We start from the raw sequence: 16,172 nt of genomic DNA on the forward strand, positions 1-16,172 counted from the left end.
GGTGACCGGTGAACGGATCCTTGCTGCAACCATCTGGCATGATAAAGTCAAACCCCTTTGCCTTTTTAAGCCACTTGACCATCCCCTTTGATCAATTGCCCCTATTTGACATCAAAAAGGAGGAGGATGAAGATTGCAAAGCCATCACGGAGGAGGGGGAGGAAGGTCAAAGTTTGGCCCAAAAGCTCAAAGCTCGATAAGTGATAAGTGATATATTTTTATATTTATTTTAAATATTTTTGATAATTTATGATGCTAACATCTTCTAAAAAATCTAATTTCATAAATAAATTAGATTTTTTTATAAAAATAAATAATTTTAAAAAAAATAAAATTAGAGCATATTTATGAAAAATAAATATTGATTTAATTGAGTAATTTAAGCAACAAAATAATCAAAATTTTTTAAAAATTTAATATATATTTTTTTTCTATTTTCAGATGAAAATCGGAGCGAAAATCAAGTAAAAATATCCTTAAAAATAATTTTTATTGCCTTCGGTGCACTGTAGACCGGCCGCTCGGTCCACAGAATCAGGGGCGTGGTCCACAGAAATAGTTTGTGGTGCACGTTACGGCTCACAGGCGAGGCAGAAAGTTTTGCACGATCCAATAGCTGGCAATTGATCTGGAGGTTGATCCAACAGTTGACGTCGTTCTCGAGTTTGAATAGAAAATCAGAGCACTGATCGACGGCCTAGATTCCATTCGAGGCTCGATTTAATGGCTATCAGCATCCTCGACTATATTAAGGAGATAAAATGCACCATCTGACGGCCAGAATTCAATCTATTGTGTGATCGGTGTGGAAAATTTAGTGCAGGGGTAAAATAGTAATTTTAAAATTTTTTCAAAATTATGATTTTACAGTGAAAAAATATTAATTAATTTAATTAATTAATATAAATTTATCCTACACTAGGATCTAAATATGATATATAGCATGCATGCATTTAAATTTGAATTTCAAATTCAAACAGTAAACACTTTACTGTAATGTGTTCAGAACACAATACCTTTGTGCGGGTAGTATATCGCCGTAATTTGACCACCGTCGGGAGAGTTTGATCGTCGTGATGTAGCCACACAGCATGTCTGACCTCTGCGGATCGTCCACACGAAGCTCCCGGTCTGATCGACTCCTCACGAGTGCTAGCTTGTTGTAGAGCCCTCTTGACGGTCGATGCTGATCGAACTCCTTCGATCGATGTCTGTCGATTCTTCAGATACTTCGGATCATCAACAGATGTACTTGAGAGGATGTTGAAGATCTCTCTGAGATTTTGTGGGCTCACGACACTCGTAGCTCACTTTCTCACTTCCCGAACCCCAGGCTAAAACTCTAGGAAACTCACCGAAAATCTTGCACCCACTTTTCTTCCTTCTCTTTCTTTTTCTCTTGGAAGGATATGGACTTCCTTCTCACGCACAAGAGTTCTCACGCCCCAGAATTTTTCTCCAAAAAATCTTCTTCTTGCATGCCCCACTCTTCCCCTCCTTTTATAACCACGTCAAACGTCTTATCCAAAAGAAAGGATAAAGATGAGTAATTGCACATTTGAATTCAAATCAAATTTTGAATTCAAATGGATACCAACTCATCCCTTATCCACTAAAGGCATGAGGCGTGGCTTAAATTGTGCATAGAGTGATTTCATGAGAAATCTTTTCTCATGTAATAAATGGGATGTAAAAAAAGAGATAAGGTGCAAAGATTTATTGCCCATTCAAATTCAAACTTTATTTTGAATTTGAATGGCCAACCAATCATCCTTATCCATTCATTTGGTACATTAAAGTAGGACGTGGATAGGGCTTGGCATGAGGAAATAATTCATGAGAAGTTCCTTCTCATGAATTCAAATGGGTGCAATGGAAGTGAGGTGGCGCATGGAGATTGGGTCAAGGTGGTTTCATTATTTAAACCAACCTAATTGAACCAAATAAGTTAGGTCCAATTAGACTAATTTAAACCCAATTTAATTAGACTTAATTAGGCTCAATAAAATCTTAATCAAATCAGAAATTGACTAAGTCCAACCCCTGATCAAATCAGGGACCAAACCATCTCGACGATTAGGTCAACTCTTAACCTAATCGGGTCAAACCCAACTGAATCCAATTCAATTGGACTTGATCCAAAAATAATTACTCAATCAAATTAAGTTAATTAGCGATCAAATCACTAATTAAATCTCTCAAAAATACTGAGTCCAAATTCGATGGGCAATCGGGCATCAGAATTCATCGATATGTAATCCTGATCGAAAAGTCCCAACCAGTGGGACTCTTGACCCCGGTACCCATAATGTGTGGAACTCGTGATCAGAGAATCCTGATTCTCGATCACTGAGTCTCAGACATGTAGGATTCTACATCAGCCATCAGATCAGATAGGAACCTCTAATGTGTGTGACCCCGCAGGTTCGAACCTAAGCCGGTAGTACAGGAACCAATTCCTATACTAATCGAAGTGACCATCTAGCAATGGTACCCGACGTTCGGATAAGTCGAAGAGTCGCAATCGCAACACTCAGAACCTACATGAATATGGTTACTGTATAATTCATCCTTTTGACTCCTGTGTTTAGGACGACTCAGGGTGAAACTGTCAACCCTGATCAGATCATCCGAATCGTGCTCAACTCAAACAGTCCTGTGACTCCTCACAAGGACTACCCTGACTAAGATTTTGCTAAACTGAAACATCACTGTATGCAGCTCCTAAACTGGAGTGGTCAATCCCATCTTGACACATGCACCGACAAGTCAAGTACTTGACTACACCCAGCAGCCTTCCGTCACTAAATTAAAAATTCAGGTAGTCCAGTGTCTAAGTGCAGTGAGTTGTTTGCAAATCATCGTGGCAGTCTCAGGTCGGAGGGATATTTATACCCATATTCCATCGGAGCAAATCTTGACAGCAGAAATAGCTCCGGAGTCAGTCACGTTCAGTGCAGATGTACCCTTACATCTCACCTGTATGCCATACCAGTGTCTCCACACTCATTGGTTAAGAGGATAACCAACCTATATGGCACACAACGACCTATGCTTGATAAACATTGTCGTCCTTGGTAACAACGTATCATTTGGTCGCGAACAGATTTAAGGACTAAACGACAAATCCTCCTTTGTCGAGTCTAAATAGTCCTAAGGACTTCACCACAACACAAGAGTTCATTAGAAGATGATAATTTATGATGAAAAATATCAAAATAATTTTTATTTATTTATAATTTATGTATATATACAAAAATAAGCACAACCATCAATAGGCTGATAATTGGCTTTGGGACACTATTTCCAATAATCTCCCACTTGGCCTAAAGCCAATCGGTGTAGTATCTAATACCCATTTTCGACTTGTAGTCGTCGAACTCCTTCACCGCAATGGCTTTAGTGAATGGATCGGTCAGGTTCTCCTTCCCGTCGATCTTCTGAAGGTCGACGTCATCTCGATCCATAATTTTCCAGATGAGATGGTAGCGGCACAGAATATGCTTCATCCGCTGGTGTGCCTTCGGTTTTCTCACCTAAGCAATGGCTCCAGAGTTGTTACAGTAGAGCAGAACTGGACCAACAAGGGAGGGTGCTACTCCGAGCTCGGTGATGAACTTCCTCAGCCACACCGCTTCTTTGGCAGCATCTGATGCAGCAACATACTCCGCCTCGCAAACTGAATCCACTGTGTGCTGCTTGGAACTTTTCCAGCAGAAAGCCCCACCATTAAGATAAAAATAAATTTCGACACACTTTTGCTGTTATCATGATCAGACTGGAAACTAGAGTCTGTAAACCCTATAAGTCTCAAGTCTGATTCACCATAAACAAGCCACTGGTCCTTAGTATTTCTTAAATACTTCAGAATAATTTTAACAACCTTCCAGTGATTCTCTCCTGGATCAGATTGGTATCTACTCACTACCCCTAGTGAGTATGCCACATCTGGTCGTGTACATATCATGGCGTACATGATAGATCTCACTGCCGAAGCATATGGAATCCTACCCATATGCTCTCTCTCTTGAGGTGTTGTCGGACAATCTCTCTTCGAGAGAGAAATTCCATGGCCTATCGGAAGATAGCCTTTCTTGGAATTCTCCATGCTGAACCTCTTCAGCATAGTATCTATGTACGTAGACTGGGATAAACCAAGTAACCTTTTAGATCTATCCCTATAGATCCTCATTCCTAGGATGTAGGAAGCTTCTCCCAGATCCTTCATGGAGAACTGTGACGACAGCCAAATCTTTATTCCTTATAATGCAGGGATATCATTCCCCATTAAGAGAATGTCATCCACATATAATACAAGAAATACCACTACTGGACCATTAGCCCACTTATAAATGCATGGCTCTTCTCCGTTCTTAATGAAGCCATACGTCTTGATCGTCCTATCAAAACATATGTTCCAACTCTGGGATGCCTGCTTAAGTCCATAAATGGACCTCTGTAGTCTGCACACCTTAGACTCATCAGTGGATGTGAATCCTTCAGGTTGTATCATATACACCTCTTCATCCAGCTCTCCATTTAGGAAAGCTATCTTCACATCCATCTGCTAGATTTTATAGTCCAGATGGACAGCTATCGCAAGCATAATCCGAATGGATTTGAGCATTGCCACAGGAGAAAATGTCTCGTCATAGTCTATACCATAACGTTGATGATATCCCTTGGCAACCAGATGGGCTTTATAGGTTTCCACCTTTCCGTCTGCGCCCCTCTTCCTCTTGAAGACCCACTTACACCCTATGGATTTTACTCCTTCGGGTGGGTCAACCAATGTCCACACATTGTTGACCTTCATGGACTCCATTTCAGATTTCATGGCTTCTAGCCATTTCTCAGAGTCGGATCTCTGCATTGCATCCATGTAGGTGATTGGATCCTCATCATTTTCATCAAGTTCGATAGGATCATCATCCCGGACCAAGAAATCATAGTATCTGTCCGGTTGACGTGGTACTCTATCAGATCGCCTTAAGGGTGCTTGAACAATGGGCTTCGGATCTGATCTAATCAAATCTGGTTCAGGTTCAGCAACTTGTGTCGGTTTTTTCACCTGTCGAACTTCGTCAAGTTCGACCTTAGAGGTAACAGTCCCTTCACCAAGAAACTCCTTTTCCAAAAAGATTGCCTTAAGGCTGACAAACACTTTTTGCTCATCAGCTAGGTAGAAGTAATACCCTTTGATCTCTTTTGGGTATCCTATAAAGTTACACTTGTCAGACCTAGGTCCAAGCTTGTCCGTAATTAAATATTTAACATAAGTCGGACACCTCCAAACCCTAAGGTGCGAGAGTACTGGCTTACGTCCTATCCATATCTCATATGGCGTTTTGGTTACAGACTTACTCGAACTCTATTTAGAAGATAACAAGCCGATTCGAGCGCATATCCCCAGAGGAAGATCGGCAGACCAGCAAATCCCATCATGGATCGAACCATGTCCAACAAGGTCCGATTCCTTCTTTCAGATACACCATTATGTTGTGGTATTCCAGGAGGAGTCCACTGAAAGAGAATCTCATTCTCCCTAAGATATGTCAGAAAATCATTGGAAATGTATTCACCTCCTCGATCAGATCAAAAAATTTTAATATACTTTCCAGTTTATTTTTTTACCTCATTCTGGAATAGTTTGAACATTTCAAACGACTCCGACTTATGCTTCATTAAATAGACATACTCATACCTCGATAGGTCGTCTGTGAAGGTTATGAAGTAGAAATATCCATCTCTTGCACTTGAGCTCATGGGTCCACATACATCAAAATGTACCAGAGCCAAGAGTTCACTGGCTCGCTCATCTTTTCCAGTAAAAGGTGACTTGGTCATTTTACCAAGAAGACAGGACTCACAGATTGGAAGTGATTCACAATCACCTACCTCAAGAATTTTTCTTGAGCCAATCTGTTTATCCTGTTCTTATTGATATGACTTAGCCTACAGTGCCAAAGGTAGACTTCTGACATATTATCTATTCTAGGATGTTTACCAGAGGTTTGAACCACATTAATAGGTTGTGATAGAAAGTAAATTCTATTATTAAGTTGTCCAACAAATATTGTAACACCATTCAAAATGATATTGCAAACGTTTTCTTTTATTAAAAATTGATAACCGTTCATGGCCAAAAGGCCTACAGAAATAATATTTAATAAAAAGCTTGGACAATAGTGACATTCACTCAGAATTATGTTTCGAGAATTGATTACAAGGTTCATGATTCCTAATGCTAGAACTGGAACTTTGCTTCCATTTCCAACGTTCAGGAACCTCTCGCCTTCATCAAATCTCCTACTGACCTGCAGACCCTGCATCGAATTGCAAATATGATAAGGACTCCCGGTATCCAATATCCAGGCAGTAGTATCACAAATGAAAAAGTTGCAAGGTGTTATCGTATAACTATCTTGCTTCTTCTTCGGCCTGTTCGGGTCCAGGGAGGCAATGTATAGAGGATAGTTCCTCTTTCAGTGCCCCTGCTTCTTACAAAAGAAGCACTCTGCCTGGCTCTGATCGGGCTTGCACTTATTGGTCTGACCCTGTGCGGACATCCCAGCATGCAGCTGCACCTTCTTATTCTTCTTCTTCTTGTTCTTCTTCTTCCCTTTCTTAAAGGGTCGACGACCAGAAGAAGACCCTCCCACAACATTCACGACTCCTTATGGAGCTGGTGATCTTTCTCAAAGTTCTACAGCAACCCCAACAAGTGTGGTAGTTCACTGCAGGCTTTGCCATCCAAAAATGAGTAAGGAAGGGAAGGAAGGACTTGGACAATAAAGTAAGGATCGCATCCTTACCGAGCTGCTCGTGCAAGGAAAAGCCCAGTTTACTTAGGCGCTCAATCATTTCGATCATGTACAGTACATGATCAGTGACTGAGGCTCCATCCCTTATCTGAGCATTGAAAATGGCACAACTAGTTTTGTGCCTTTCAACATCGTCAGACGTGCCAAAGGAGTCGTTCAACATTTGAAGCATCTCCTGTGGTTGGGCATTCTCGAACCTACGACTGAACTCATCATTCATTGCCGCCAGCATAATGCACCGAATGGTGGTGCAGTCGTTGAACCACTTCTTATAAGTGTCTCGGACCATTTTCTAACGTTCGGGGCTGGCTCCTCAGGTGCCGGATCCGTTACTACATAAAGGATCCGCTCATGCTCAAGGATAATTTTTAATTTTTGATACCAGCTATCGAAATTAGGTTCCATGAGCTTGTCATTATCTAATAATGACCGGAGGGACAGGGTAGTGGCCATAGCTGCATAAAAGAAAATCAGACCTCTATTAGTACATAAATTATAAATACTAAAGACTTGGACTTTAGTCTAAAGTTTCTCCCAGTATTTTTACGAACTGGTAGCCTCAACCTTCAATTCGAGGAATTACTTTAATTCTTTAATGGGTACTAGAATCCACACAAACTACACACAAGTCCAACTTTGGTTGGTCAACCCATGTGCATCTATGGGTAGGTTCATAACCAGTTGTTTCTCTAAACAACTTATAGTAATTAATTTTGCCCCAGAACCTAATCAGTAGGCTTTGGCCTCCACTGAAAAGATCTGGTTAGGTCCAACCATTAACATGATTTGATTTAGTGAATCGGACCAATAAATGATCAGACCCGACTTTGGCCGGCCAACCTGACCACCATCATGAAAGACTCAAACCAAATTATCATATTATGAATGATAATTTCATTAGTCAATAAGCACCAGGCCTTTGGGCCTCCAATGATTATTAAACTAATAGACTCATTATCACTCACTTAATGGGAGGCTATGACTTAGTTATCAATATAACTTAATCATTTTTAGGGACCTAATAATTTTTGAGAATTTTATTAAAGGATAGATGAGAAAAAAATATCTAGCCAATTTCAATCCTCCCACTGACTTCACCAAGTCAGATTAAAAAAAGATTTAATTAAAACTGGCATTAGGAGCACCTAAATCAGTCAAACTGATTTACCTAATGACATGGGTGAGCCCTAATCACCAAGTGATCTAGTCAAAATCTAATTCATCAGGTTGGCCAGGTAAGTGAGATCAGTGGTGGGGATAAGCCATTAACTCGTCAGAGATCGAATCACTGTGAGTAGCTCCCGCTTAAAAACCACTGGTCAAACTGCCAAACTTACCTTAGACACCAACCGGTTCATTAGTTTTAATTTGATCAACTTAGTAAATAGGGTTCCACCGCGTAGCCATGAATTAAGTCCATCTTGGTCAAGTTAAAGACATGGACCCATTCAACTACAACTATTGGAGTTGAGTCTAGAGTATCCTTGACCTAATCTAATTCAACTTTTGATTATATTTGATCAATTACTCTAATTTAGTCTATTTCTTTAAGCTAACCTTAGGTCTAACCCAATTATGGACCTAATCCATCTAACCCATTGACCCACAAGTTTATGCAATTGTCTTAGGTCTTAATTCACAATTCTAGACCTACTAGACAATACTTAATTCTTTTAATTAAGTATTTGGGCTGATAGATCAGGGTTTGGCATTTCAAAAATAATTTTTAAATTTGAAAGGTTTTATTTTCTGTTCACCAAATATGTTGACTCATTTCACAAATAGATCAGCACATTTCATAAATAGCAATCCTATTGCTAATTACATAACAGAAAATAACTCAATCAAAATAAATCATGAATATTTCTTTAGATCTAATCTAATATATTCATGATAAATTTCACAATTGAACCTTTACAATTAATTCCATTCGCTGCTTCATCTGCATGGGATATAATTACAGCGGCACCCCTACCGCCATAGGAGACCCCATCGAATGGGAGGAGAGGGCCTTTAAACCATGCTTTTCTCCTATGACCGGATGGCCATGGCAACTAACCCAATTCGATTACTTGCTACTTGGATCAAGTATATCTAAATATACCAATTTCAAAATTTAAATTTCAAATTTTAAATTTTAAATTTTAAATTTTAAATTTCAAACAAATTTCAAATTTCAAATTTTTGAATTTCAAATTTTGAATTTCAAATTTTGTATTTTAAATTTTAAATTTTAAATTTGAAATTTCAACCAAATTTCAAATTTTAAATTTCAAATTTTGAATTTCAAATTTTTAAATTTTGAATTTGAATTTCAAATTTCAAAATTCAAATTTAAATTTTGAATTTCAAATTTTTGAATTTCGAACAACTTTCAAAATTTAAATTTTAAATTTTAAATTTTAAATTTTAAATTTAAACTTTTAGATTACAACTTAATCTACGCATGCAAATATATATATCATATCTAAGAACCCGCTCTGATACCATTTGTGAGGAATGTTCAGTGCAGGGGTAAAATGGTAATTTTAAAACTTTTTCAAAATTATGATTTTACAGTAAAAAAATATTAATTAAACTAATTAATTAATATAAATTTATCCTACACTAGGATCTAAATATGATATATAGCATGCATGCATTTAAATTTGAATTTCAAATTCAAACAGTAAACACTTTATTGTAATGTGTTCAGAACACAATACCTTTGTGCGGGTAGTATATCGCCGCAGTCTGATCACTGTCGGAAGAGTTTGATCATCGTGATACAGCCACACAGTGTGTCTGGCTTTTACGGATCATCCACACGAAGCTCTCCATCTGATCGACTCCTCACGAGTGCTAGCTCGTTGTAGAGCCCTCTTGACGGTCGATGCTGATCGAACTCCTTCGATCGATGTCTGTCGATTCTTTGAATATTCTGGATCATCAACAGACATACTTGAGAGGATGTTGAAGCTTTCTCTGAGATTTTGTGGGCTCACGATACTCGTAACTCACTTTCTCACTTCTCGAACCCCAGGCTAAAACTCTAGGAACTCACCGAAAATCTTGTACCCACTTTTCTTCCTTTTTCTTTCTTTTTCTCTTGGAAGGATATGAACTTCCTTCTCACGCACAAGAGTTCTCACGTCCTAAAATTTTTCTCCAAAAAATCTTCTTCTTGCTTGCCTCACTCTTCCCCTCCTTTTATAACCACGTCAAACGTCTTATCCAAAAGAAAGGATAAAGATGAGTAATTGCACATTTGAATTCAAATCAAATTTTGAATTCAAATGGACACCAACTCATCCCTTATCTACTAAAGGCATGAGGCATGGCTTAAATTGTGCATGGAGTGATTTCATAAGAAATCTTTTCTCATGTAATAAATGGGGCGTAAAAAAAGGGATAAGGTGCAAAGATTGATTGCCCATTCAAATTCAAACTTTATTTTGAATTTGAATGGCCAACCAATCATCCTTATCCATTCATTTGGCATATTAAAGTGGGGCGTGGATAGGGCTTGGCGTGAAGAAATAATTCATGAGAAGTTCCTTCTCATGAATTCAAATGGGTGCAATGGAAGTGAGGTGGCGCATGAAGATTGGGTCAAGGTGGTTTCATTATTTAAACCAACCTAATTGAACCAAATAAGTTAAGTCCAATTAGGCTAATTTAAATCCAACTTAATTTGACTTAATTAGGCTCAATAAAATCTTAATCAAATCAGGAATTGACTAAGCCCAACCCCTGATCAAATCAGGGACCAAACCATCTCGACGATTAGGTCAACTCTTAACCTAATCGGGTCAAACCCAACTGAATCCAATTCAATTGGACTTGATCCAAAAATAATTACTCAATTAAATTGAGTTAATTAGTGATTAAATCACTAATTAAACTTCTCAAAAATACTGAGTCCAAATCCGATGGGCAATCGGGCATCAGAATTCATCGATATGTAACCCTGATCGAAAAGTCCCAACCAGTGGGACTTTTGACCCCGATACCCATAATGTGTGAAACTCGTGATCAGAAAATCCTGATTCTCGATCACTGAGTCCCAAACATGTAGGATTCTACATCAGCCATCAGATCAAATAGGAACCTCTAATGTGTGTGACCCCACAGGTTCGAACCTAAGCCGGTAGCACAGGAACCAATTTCTGTACTAATCGAAGTGACTATCTAGCAATGGTACCCGACGTCCAGATAGGTCGAAGAGTCGCAATCACAACACTCAGAACCTACATGAATATGGTTACTGTATAATTCATCCTTTTGACCCCTGTGTTTAGGATGACTCAGGGTTAAACTGTCAACCCTGATCAGATCATCCGAATCGTGCTCAACTCAAACAGTCCTGTGACTCCTCACAAGGACTACCCTGGCCAAGGTTTTGCTAAATTGAAACACCACTGTACACAGCTCCTAAACTAGAGTGGTCAATCCCATCTTGACACACACACCGACAAGTCAAGTACTTGACTACACCCAGCAGCCTTCTGTCACTAAATTAAAAATTCAGGTAGTCTAGTGCCTAAGTACAGTGAGTTGCTTGCAAATCACCATGGCGGTCTCAGGTCGGAGGGACATTTATACCCATATTCCATCGGAGCAAATCTTGACAGCAGAAATAGCTCCGGAGTCGGTCACGTTTAGTGCAGATGTACCCTTACATCTCACCTGTATACCATACCAGTGTCTCCACACTCATTGGTTAAGAGGACAACCAACCTATATGGCACACAACGACCTATGCTTGATAAACATTGTCGTCCTTGGTAACAACGTATCATTTGGTCACGAACAGATTTAAGGACTAAACGACAAATCCTCCTTTGTCGAGTCTAAATAGTTCTAAGGACTTCACCACAACACAGGAGTTCATTAGAAGATGATAATTTATGATGAAAAATACTAAAATAATTTTTATTTATTTATAATTTATGTACATATACAAAAATAAGCACAACCGTCAATAGGCTGACGATTGACTTTGGGACACTATTCCCAACAATCGGATGGCTGTGGTGGATCCCGACTGATAGAAGGACTTAAACATGGATTTTTGATTTAATCTGAGTGGTCCATTGAAGATTTAATGGCCAGAATTAAACTGTATGAGTATAATATAATTTTTAAGGGTTTTGGGACTCCTTTTGCTATCAGAAAAAGATAAAAAAATTATCTATAAATAGGAGATCCGAGAATAAGTCTAGAGAGCAAAAAAATTTAATAAAAAATAAAAAATAAAAAAATAATAGAGTTTTAGGGATCCAAGGAGAAGAAAAAGAGAAGTTGGTTAGCTCTACGGAGTAGAAGGAAGAAAGACAGATCATCAACCATCTTCCCGATGAGGCTGGACTGATCAACTTCAGATCTTGTTATAATTTTATTTTATTTTATTTTTAAATTTTTTATAATTAAATTTTAATTAATATAAAATTTATTTTATTATATTTTTAAATTTTTATCTTTTATTTTTTTGTTACAAGTAGATGCTAGGATCTAGTTAGTAGATCTTAATACCAATTTATTTTCTGTACTTTAAATTTCTGTTATTTATTTTTATTACAAATAGAAGCTAGGATCTAAGTAGTAGATCTTAGTTTCAGATATATTTTTTTTATTTTTAATTTTTATTTTTGACTTAAATTATTTTCTTCGAAACTTTATTTTATTTTCTAAAATCAAAGATTTCAAATCAAAATCCTACTTTCTTTATAGATTCGATCCGATTCGCTACTTTCTACGTATTTTTAAGTTTTATTGAAGTCGAAATTAGATTGATAATCATGATGTCCTAACGACAACATCATGATCATATCAATTTATGGCACCGTTGTCGGAAAAGGCACCAATTTTAACATTTAATTTTTTTGATTTTTTTATAAATATAGCTTACTAACTTTTCTATTTTTTTATCTTTGTGCAGAAAAAAAATTTAAAAAAAGAGATAGAAAGTTCTACTTCAATTTGGTGAGATCAATCCTAACCCTAATCCTCAATATTTTTTTAGTATTAATTACTATTTTTTTTCAAATTAACCTAAAATTCATCCACATAAATCTAATAAAAATTACATGACAAGAATAGAAACTTAATTGTTTAGAAGCATTTATCATCTTAGATTTATTTTTGATGATCGCTGGAGATAAGTAAGCTTTCAAGTTTGATTAATTTCATGCATCTAATTTAGTTAAATAGAATCCCTTGTTTGAAATTGATTGTGCATATTTATCTCAAACAATTTAAGGGCAACACCCAAAATAAGAGAAGGTGAAGATTTTATATTCCTTTTTTAGCCCAAAAATAATCAACCAGCATCCTGCATTAACCCTAACCTAATTATAATTCAGTAGACATTGGCCCCTAAGATCAATTGAGTTTAGTTTGAGTATTGTGGTGAAGTCAAGTGCAAAGTAAGTTTAGACTCACCCCTGAAATTGATGTCTAAGGTAAGAGATTACAAAGGCTCAGCCTAAGTGGACTCATGGTTATTTAATTAGTTCTATTAGCTTACCTGACCAATTCAATTGGTGTCTAAGACAAGTAAAGGGGGACCCCTATGACCTCATCTCTTATCTGACTAGTTGAAGGAAGTGAGAACAAACCCAATTTATATTTAGACTAAGCCACTCTACATCGAACTGTTAGGTCTAAGAAATCCATAGGTGTCTAGGTTTAATTGCTTGCTAATTTGATTGTAATTAACACTTAACCACAACTAATTCTTCTCACCTTTCGTCTTTAGGTCTAAGGCTTTCTTATGGTTCTCACCTTTAGAATCTCTCTCACTCTTTCTTCCTCTTCTCTTTTCCTTTCTCCCTCTGTTAAAAAAAAAAATCAATCACATATAGGGTTTGCATTGGTATATGTATGGTAGGAGATCTCTTTATCCTGATCTAGTTGAACCTAATCCTGAAATTGAATGGCTGATCCATGCTAAACCTGAAAATCTAATGGCTGGAGATCCTAGAGAACCACCTAGGCAGATGAAGAAATATTTTATTCCTTCCACCTATAATCCATCGACTTATATCCACTTACCTAATATCCCTGCAAGCCATTATGGGATCAAGTCGACCACAATCCAGATGCTTTCATCTTTCTATGGGAACACCAATTAAGATCCTTACAAGCATCTAGATGAGTTCTTAGAAATCTGTTCCATGATGAAAATTCAAAATTTTACTGATGATGCACTTAGACTGATCCTATTCCCCTTCTCGCTTAAGGACAAAGCCAAGTACTGGCTTGGCACAATAGGGAGATCGATCCGAACATGGGTTGAAATGCAGCATGAGTTTCTTAAGAAATTTTATCCCATAGGTCGAACCAACACCATGAGGCAAGCCATTACTAGATTTGCTCAGCTTTCGGGAGAATAAATTCATGAATCATGGGAGAGACTTAAGGAACTTCTTAGAAAATGCCCACACTATGATCTATCTAAGTGGCAAATTGTTCAAGCTTTCTATGAGGGTTTAGGTGATCAATATAGACGGATGGTAGATGCATCTTGTGGAGGTGCATTTATGAGTAGGAGTGAGGATCAAGCCTATACTTTGTTTGAAACTTTGAGTGAAAATTCGATCAATCATGCTTCATTAAAAGATCAATCCCTTATCAAAAATAGACAGAAATTTTTGAGATCAAGCAAACAGACTCTAGTCCTATGGCCGATTTGAACCTAATAGTCCAAAAATTAGATAAAGTCGACCTTTTGCCCAGAAAATAGATCAGTTCCTAACCCTAGGTCAACAATCTCCTATGCAATACACACAACCTTCTAATTATCAGGAGATTTATTTCATCTGTACTAGCCTAGCCCATCATGTGAGTGAATGTTCCACTGCTACACAATTTTCACCTTCATCCAAGAACAAGTTCAAGCTGCCCAAGGTTACTCCAAGCCTGTCAATGATCCATTCTCTAACACATATAATTCAGGCTGGAAGAACCATCCTAATTTTTCTTGGAGATCCCAACAGACTCAAGCTCAGATCCAATTTTTTTGGTGCAAAACTTTTAGAATATACCCCAATACCAGAATTATGCCTATAATAAAGGTCAGCCTAGTCAGCCTATCCAGCTACCATATCATAATCAGCCATCATATCCACCTCCTCAACAGACCAATCTAGCCGACGATAGATTCAATTAACTCTAATAATTGATTATGACCCAACAGCAATCTATCGTTAGGTTAGAAGCACAAATAGAATAGTTAGCTGAGTCTATCATGAGGAGAGAATTAGGTCAATTGTCAAGCCAACCAGTATCAAATCTCAAAAATAATCCATCCACCCCCAACCACCTGAACCAAGTCATCAATCTAATGTCTCACTTAAGAATCTCAATTTGAGAATGCCAAAGTAATTTCTGAGCTTAGAAGTGGTAGGATTCTTAAGGACCCCTATCAAGATCAGGTAAGAGAGGCTAATACTGATGCTAGCCAAAATAAAAATTTGAAAAAAGAAGTTAGTATTGAGACTAACCCAATAGAAGAATCTGAGTCCGAAATTGTTATTGATTCGAGTGAAAAAGATAAAGAAAAGAAGAGAATGGATGAGTTACCCGAGATATATAAACCAAAAATCCCGTTTCCTTCAGCCTTAGAAGCCGGTTCTTCTTGTAAAAAGTAAGGAGCACGCAATGAAGAATTAATGGAGTTGTTTAAGCAAGTTCACATTAATCTATCCCTCCTCGATGCAATTCAACATGTCCTGACTTATGCTAAATTTCTTAAAGAACTTTGCACCCAAAAGCGTGAGTCATGAAAAATAGAGAGAATTGTGCTATCTGAGGATGTTAGTGCAGTCCTGTTGAATCCATTACCTCTGAAAATAAAAGATCTTAGTACTCCTTTGATTTCATGTATTACAGGAAGCATCACCTTTGACCGAGCCCTATTAGACTTAGGAGCTAGTGTCAACCTACTTCCAACCTTCGTCTATGAAAAATTTGGGATAGAAAAATGAAACCCACGTCGGCTATTTTGTAACTAGCTGATAGATCTGTGAAGACACCATGGGATCTGATCGAAGTGTTATAGTCAAAGTCAGCACATGCTATTTTTTAGTAGACTTCCTCATACTTGATATGGAACTATCCCAAGAGCTGAATCAAAATTCCATAATTTTAAGATGTCTATTCCTAGCCACTGCCAATGCCAATATCAATTGTAAAACAGGAGCTATGGATATTTTTTTTGGGGATCAAAAGGTGAGAATTAACATTTTTAATGCCTCAAAGTATGCTCAAAAGTAGGAAAGCTGTTCAGTAATTGATCTGATAGATGAGATAGTTGAAACTGATTCCTCGTTAGATTTGAAGGATGATTTTCTGGATGAACCCATT

The 16,172-nt window shown here is 37.6% G+C and overlaps 1 non-coding gene across 1 annotated transcript; it reads right to left on the reverse strand.

Moving 5' to 3' along the window:
• Positions 1-14,152: 14,152 nt before the first annotated feature.
• LOC140855959 (small nucleolar RNA R71) lies at positions 14,153-14,259 on the reverse strand. Its single transcript, XR_012139401.1, has one exon. It is a non-coding gene; the product is annotated as a small nucleolar RNA R71 (small nucleolar RNA).
• Positions 14,260-16,172: the final 1,913 nt, after the last annotated feature.

Source organism: Elaeis guineensis, chromosome 2, assembly GCF_000442705.2.
Source record: "Elaeis guineensis isolate ETL-2024a chromosome 2, EG11, whole genome shotgun sequence".
Classification (NCBI taxonomy): Eukaryota; Viridiplantae; Streptophyta; class Magnoliopsida; order Arecales; family Arecaceae; genus Elaeis; species Elaeis guineensis.